Here is a 7,635-nt window from a genome sequence, read left to right as displayed (position 1 = left end):
TGCCTTTGGACTTCTCGAAGCTCAACTTGTGAGCAGTTCCATGCACCACTACCCGTATCTCTTAGCTTAGTTCTAGCCATGTGCGTTCAAAGCTCAACGTTAAGCTGTGTTCTGCACCACAATCCTTATATAATAAGCTTATCTCTAAGCTTTTTTGCGTTCAATGCTCAACGTTAAGCTATCCCTTCGCTTAGAACCTCGCTCTACATTTTGCCTTTGGACTTCTCGAAGCTCAACTTGTGAGCAGTTCCATGCACCACTATAGGTATCTCTTAGCTTAGTTCTAGCCATGTGCGTTCAAAGCTCAACGTTAAGCTGTGTCCTGCACCACAATCGTTATATAATAAGCTTATCTCTAAGCTTTTTTGCGTTCAATGCTCAACGTTAAGCTATCCCTTCGCTTAGAACCTCGCTCTATATTCAACTTTCAGATACCTCGAAGCTCAACTTATGTGGTCTGCTTTCGCTCTTGAAGGGGAAATTTTTCTGACAGAGGGGGGTTTTTGGGCCAAATTATGCAATATTAGTTTAACCTCCGTCGCAGAACCACATTTGACCAGGTCGAGAAAAAAATTTTTTCGTGACGACCTGGTCCCCCATAGTAGGGAATGAACATGACATCTTAACCATATTTGACCATTTTCAAATTTCTCGTCGCGGAATGATGACTTTACTAGTAAAATTTGTTCCGGGTAGGGACCTCCCATACAAAATTTTCATCGCTCCAAAAGTGATTTCGTTTCACTTTTCAACATTTACAAGGTCCATAAATCATGTTTTGAGACGATATGGAAAAAAAAATTTTTTGCCCGTCTCGACCAACTCGACCGATGGTGACCACAGTAGGGTGCTCCATACAAATTTTCCTTATGTGGAATTTTTCAGTGTAAAATAAGGTTTCTCCAATCGATCGCGGGTTTCACTTTTCATCATTTGCTAGGTCTAACTATGATGTTTTGAGTGGTCCCGCAAAAATTTTTTCTTGGACCGGGCCTTCCTTCCCGGCCCTGTCGGTGTGTTCTGCAGTAGGGTGCTCCATACAAATTTTGCTTATGTGGAATTTTTCAGTGTAAAATAAGGTTTCTCCAATCGATCGCGGGTTTCACTTTTCATCATTTGCTAGGTCTAACTATGATGTTTTGAGTGGTCCCGCAAAAATTTTTTCTTGGACCGGGCCTTCCTTCCCGGCCCTGTCGGTGTGCTCTGCAGTAGGGTGCTCCATACAAATTTTGCTTATGTGGAATTTTTCAGTGTAAAATAAGGTTTCTCCAATCGATCGCGGGTTTCACTTTTCATCATTTGCTAGGTCTAACTATGATGTTTTGAGTGGTCCCGCAAAAATTTTTTCTTGGACCGGGCCTTCCTTCCCGGCCCTGTCGGTGTGCTCTGCAGTAGGGTGCTCCATACAAATTTTCCTTATGTGGAATTTTTCAGTGTAAAATAAGGTTTCTCCAATCGATCGCGGGTTTCACTTTTCATCATTTGCTAGGTCTAACTATGATGTTTTGAGTGGTCCCGCAAAAATTTTTTCTTGGACCGGGCCTTCCTTCCCGGCCCTGTCGGTGTGTTCTGCAGTAGGGTGCTCCATACAAATTTTGCTTATGTGGAATTTTTCAGTGTAAAATAAGGTTTCTCCAATCGATCGCGGGTTTCACTTTTCATCATTTGCTAGGTCTAACTATGATGTTTTGAGTGGTCCCGCAAAAATTTTTTCTTGGACCGGGCCTTCCTTCCCGGCCCTGTCGGTGTGCTCTGCAGTAGGGTGCTCCATACAAATTTTCCTTATGTGGAATTTTTCAGTGTAAAATAAGGTTTCTCCAATCGATCGCGGGTTTCACTTTTCATCATTTGCTAGGTCTAACTATGATGTTTTGAGTGGTCCCGCAAAAATTTTTTCTCTTAGCCAATCGACCCTTTCGTCCATGTCGGTGTGTTCTGCAGTAGGGTGCTCCATACAAATTTTCCTTATGTGGAATTTTTCAGTGTAAAATAAGGTTTCTCCAATCGATCGCGGGTTTCACTTTTCATCATTTGCTAGGTCTAACTATGATGTTTTGAGTGGTCCCGCAAAAATTTTTTCTCTTAGCCAATCGACCCTTTCGTCCATGTCGGTGTGTTCTGCAGTAGGGTGCTCCATACAAATTTTCCTTATGTGGAATTTTTCAGTGTAAAATAAGGTTTCTCCAATCGATCGCGGGTTTCACTTTTCATCATTTGCTAGGTCTAACTATGATGTTTTGAGTGGTCCCGCAAAAATTTTTTCTTGGACCGGGCCTTCCTTCCCGGCCCTGTCGGTGTGCTCTGCAGTAGGGTGCTCCATACAAATTTTCCTTATGTGGAATTTTTCAGTGTAAAATAAGGTTTCTCCAATCGATCGCGGGTTTCACTTTTCATCATTTGCTAGGTCTAACTATGATGTTTTGAGTGGTCCCGCAAAAATTTTTTCTTGGACCGGGCCTTCCTTCCCGGCCCTGTCGGTGTGCTCTGCAGTAGGGTGCTCCATACAAATTTTCCTTATGTGGAATTTTTCAGTGTAAAATAAGGTTTCTCCAATCGATCGCGGGTTTCACTTTTCATCATTTGCTAGGTCTAACTATGATGTTTTGAGTGGTCCCGCAAAAATTTTTTCTCTTAGCCAATCGACCCTTTCGTCCATGTCGGTGTGTTCTGCAGTAGGGTGCTCCATACAAATTTTCCTTATGTGGAATTTTTCAGTGTAAAATAAGGTTTCTCCAATCGATCGCGGGTTTCACTTTTCATCATTTGCTAGGTCTAACTATGATGTTTTGAGTGGTCCCGCAAAAATTTTTTCTCTTAGCCAATCGACCCTTTCGTCCATGTCGGTGTGTTCTGCAGTAGGGTGCTCCATACAAATTTTCCTTATGTGGAATTTTTCAGTGTAAAATAAGGTTTCTCCAATCGATCGCGGGTTTCACTTTTCATCATTTGCTAGGTCTAACTATGATGTTTTGAGTGGTCCCGCAAAAATTTTTTCTTGGACCGGGCCTTCCTTCCCGGCCCTGTCGGTGTGTTCTGCAGTAGGGTGCTCCATACAAATTTTGCTTATGTGGAATTTTTCAGTGTAAAATAAGGTTTCTCCAATCGATCGCGGGTTTCACTTTTCATCATTTGCTAGGTCTAACTATGATGTTTTGAGTGGTCCCGCAAAAATTTTTTCTTGGACCGGGCCTTCCTTCCCGGCCCTGTCGGTGTGCTCTGCAGTAGGGTGCTCCATACAAATTTTCCTTATGTGGAATTTTTCAGTGTAAAATAAGGTTTCTCCAATCGATCGCGGGTTTCACTTTTCATCATTTGCTAGGTCTAACTATGATGTTTTGAGTGGTCCCGCAAAAATTTTTTCTTGGACCGGGCCTTCCTTCCCGGCCCTGTCGGTGTGCTCTGCAGTAGGGTGCTCCATACAAATTTTCCTTATGTGGAATTTTTCAGTGTAAAATAAGGTTTCTCCAATCGATCGCGGGTTTCACTTTTCATCATTTGCTAGGTCTAACTATGATGTTTTGAGTGGTCCCGCAAAAATTTTTTCTCTTAGCCAATCGACCCTTTCGTCCATGTCGGTGTGTTCTGCAGTAGGGTGCTCCATACAAATTTTCCTTATGTGGAATTTTTCAGTGTAAAATAAGGTTTCTCCAATCGATCGCGGGTTTCACTTTTCATCATTTGCTAGGTCTAACTATGATGTTTTGAGTGGTCCCGCAAAAATTTTTTCTTGGACCGGGCCTTCCTTCCCGGCCCTGTCGGTGTGCTCTGCAGTAGGGTGCTCCATACAAATTTTCCTTATGTGGAATTTTTCAGTGTAAAATAAGGTTTCTCCAATCGATCGCGGGTTTCACTTTTCATCATTTGCTAGGTCTAACTATGATGTTTTGAGTGGTCCCGCAAAAATTTTTTCTTGGACCGGGCCTTCCTTCCCGGCCCTGTCGGTGTGTTCTGCAGTAGGGTGCTCCATACAAATTTTCCTTATGTGGAATTTTTCAGTGTAAAATAAGGTTTCTCCAATCGATCGCGGGTTTCACTTTTCATCATTTGCTAGGTCTAACTATGATGTTTTGAGTGGTCCCGCAAAAATTTTTTCTTGGACCGGGCCTTCCTTCCCGGCCCTGTCGGTGTGTTCTGCAGTAGGGTGCTCCATACAAATTTTCCTTATGTGGAATTTTTCGGTGTAAAATAAGGTTTCTCCAATCGATCGCGGGTTTCACTTTTCATCATTTGCTAGGTCTAACTATGATGTTTTGAGTGGTCCCGCAAAAATTTTTTCTTGGACCGGGCCTTCCTTCCCGGCCCTGTCGGTGTGCTCTGCAGTAGGGTGCTCCATACAAATTTTCCTTATGTGGAATTTTTCAGTGTAAAATAAGGTTTCTCCAATCGATCGCGGGTTTCACTTTTCATCATTTGCTAGGTCTAACTATGATGTTTTGAGTGGTCCCGCAAAAATTTTTTCTTGGACCGGGCCTTCCTTCCCGGCCCTGTCGGTGTGTTCTGCAGTAGGGTGCTCCATACAAATTTTGCTTATGTGGAATTTTTCAGTGTAAAATAAGGTTTCTCCAATCGATCGCGGGTTTCACTTTTCATCATTTGCTAGGTCTAACTATGATGTTTTGAGTGGTCCCGCAAAAATTTTTTCTTGGACCGGGCCTTCCTTCCCGGCCCTGTCGGTGTGCTCTGCAGTAGGGTGCTCCATACAAATTTTCCTTATGTGGAATTTTTCAGTGTAAAATAAGGTTTCTCCAATCGATCGCGGGTTTCACTTTTCATCATTTGCTAGGTCTAACTATGATGTTTTGAGTGGTCCCGCAAAAATTTTTTCTTGGACCGGGCCTTCCTTCCCGGCCCTGTCGGTGTGCTCTGCAGTAGGGTGCTCCATACATATTTTCCTTATGTGGAATTTTTCAGTGTAAAATAAGGTTTCTCCAATCGATCGCGGGTTTCACTTTTCATCATTTGCTAGGTCTAACTATGATGTTTTGAGTGGTCCCGCAAAAATTTTTTCTTGGACCGGGCCTTCCTTCCCGGCCCTGTCGGTGTGTTCTGCAGTAGGGTGCTCCATACAAATTTTGCTTATGTGGAATTTTTCAGTGTAAAATAAGGTTTCTCCAATCGATCGCGGGTTTCACTTTTCATCATTTGCTAGGTCTAACTATGATGTTTTGAGTGGTCCCGCAAAAATTTTTTCTTGGACCGGGCCTTCCTTCCCGGCCCTGTCGGTGTGCTCTGCAGTAGGGTGCTCCATACAAATTTTCCTTATGTGGAATTTTTCAGTGTAAAATAAGGTTTCTCCAATCGATCGCGGGTTTCACTTTTCATCATTTGCTAGGTCTAACTATGATGTTTTGAGTGGTCCCGCAAAAATTTTTTCTCTTAGCCAGTCGACCCTTTCGTCCATGTCGGTGTGTTCTGCAGTAGGGTGCTCCAACCAAGTTTTCCTAATGAAAGTTTTTCGTGGTTTCGTGTGAGTTAAAAACTCCGGAACTTGGCTTATTTTCACCATAATTTCCACATATGGTGACCAACTCAATAAACGTTTTGTGCGTATCCTATGGACAGTTTTTCGCGTTCAACTTGGTGAACTAGGGTTGTATTCCCGAAGGGTAAAAAAATCTGGACTTAGCCAAATTTTGAAGTCTCCAACCAATCTTGGCCTGTTAGATTATCTTGGTTGGTTTGCTATGGGCTGGTACGGCCTACTTGATAGGCAATGTTTCAACTCTTGGAACCTTTCGTGGTTGCTAAGCACTGTCCATGGCCTTCTTGATAGAAATGGCTTATGGTGGCCATGGACTTAGCAAAATTTTGAAGTCTCCAACCAATCTTGGCCTGTTAGAGTATCTTGGTTGGGTTGCTATGGGCTGGTACGGCCTACTTGATAGGCAATGTTTCAACTCTTGGAAGCTTTCGTGGTTGCTAAGCACAGTTCGTGGCCTTCTTGATAAAAATGGCTTATGGTGGCCATGGACTTAGCAAAATTTTGAAATCTCCAACCAATCTTGGCCTGTTAGAGTATCTTGGTTGGGTTGCTATGGGCTGGTACGGCCTACTTGATAGGCAATGTTTCAACTCTTGGAAGCTCTCGTGGTTGCTAAGCACTGTTCGTGGCCTTCTTGATAGAAATGGCTTATGGTGGCCATGGACTTAGCCAAATTTTGAAATCTCCAACCAATCTTGGCCTGTTAGATTATCTTGGTTGGGTTGCTATGGGCCGGTACGGCCTACTTGATAGGCAATGTTTCAACTCTTGGGCGCTTTCGTGGTTGCTAAGCACTGTCCATGGCCTTCTTGATAGAAATGGCTTATGGTGGCCATGGACTTAGCAACATTTTGAAGTCTCCAACCAATCTTGGCCTGTTAGATTATCTTGGTTGGGTTGCTATGGGCTGGTACGGCCTACTTGATAGGCAATGTTTCAACTCTTGGAAGCTTTCGTGGTTGCTAAGCACAGTTCGTGGCCTTCTTGATAAAAATGGCTTATGGTGGCCATGGACTTAGCAAAATTTTGAAATCTCCAACCAATCTTGGCCTGTTAGAGTATCTTGGTTGGGTTGCTATGGGCTGGTACGGCCTACTTGATAGGCAATGTTTCAACTCTTGGAAGCTCTCGTGGTTGCTAAGCACTGTTCGTGGCCTTCTTGATAGAAATGGCTTATGGTGGCCATGGACTTAGCCAAATTTTGAAATCTCCAACCAATCTTGGCCTGTTAGATTATCTTGGTTGGGTTGCTATGGGCCGGTACGGCCTACTTGATAGGCAATGTTTCAACTCTTGGGCGCTTTCGTGGTTGCTAAGCACTGTCCATGGCCTTCTTGATAGAAATGGCTTATGGTGGCCATGGACTTAGCAACATTTTGAAGTCTCCAACCAATCTTGGCCTGTTAGATTATCTTGGTTGGTTTGCTATGGGCTGGTACGGCCTACTTGATAGGCAATGTTTCAACTCTTGGAAGCTTTCGTGGTTGCTAAGCACAGTTCGTGGCCTTCTTGATAGAAATGGCTTATGGTGGCCATGGACTTAGCCAAATTTTGAAATCTCCAACCAATCTTGGCCTGTTAGAGTATCTTGGTTGGGTTGCTATGGGCCGGTACGGCCTACTTGATAGGCAATGTTTCAACTCTTGGGCGCTTTCGTGGTTGCTAAGCACTGTTCGTGGCCTTCTTGATAGAAATGGCTTATGGTGGCCATGGACTTAGCCAAATTTTGAAGTCTCCAACCAATCTTGGCCTGTTAGATTATCTTGGTTGGTTTGCTATGGGCTGGTACGGCCTACTTGATAGGCAATGTTTCAACTCTTGGAAGCTTTCGTGGTTGCTTAGGATAAGAATCCCGACGAGAAAGGTTTCCCGGACTTATAAAAATAACCGATTAGCCCCAAGGACACATCTTCCTTGAAAGGCTAATCATGCACCACACACCACACCACCCATAGGCTTGCAAGCAGCACTCTTGTCGAGTGCAGCAAGCCTATGCTCACATCAACTACCGTACACGTACCACCATAGGCTTGCAAGCAGCACTCTTGTCGAGTGCAGCAAGCCTATGCTCATCAACTACCATACGTACCACCACAGCCTTGCAAGCAGCACTCTTGTCGAGTGCAGCAAGCCTATACTCCACGAACTAACCA

The sequence above is a fragment of the Anopheles marshallii genome (assembly GCF_943734725.1).
Source record: "Anopheles marshallii chromosome X unlocalized genomic scaffold, idAnoMarsDA_429_01 X_unloc_87, whole genome shotgun sequence".
Classification (NCBI taxonomy): domain Eukaryota; kingdom Metazoa; phylum Arthropoda; class Insecta; order Diptera; family Culicidae; genus Anopheles; species Anopheles marshallii.
Note: the sequence above shows the minus strand (reverse complement) of the source record.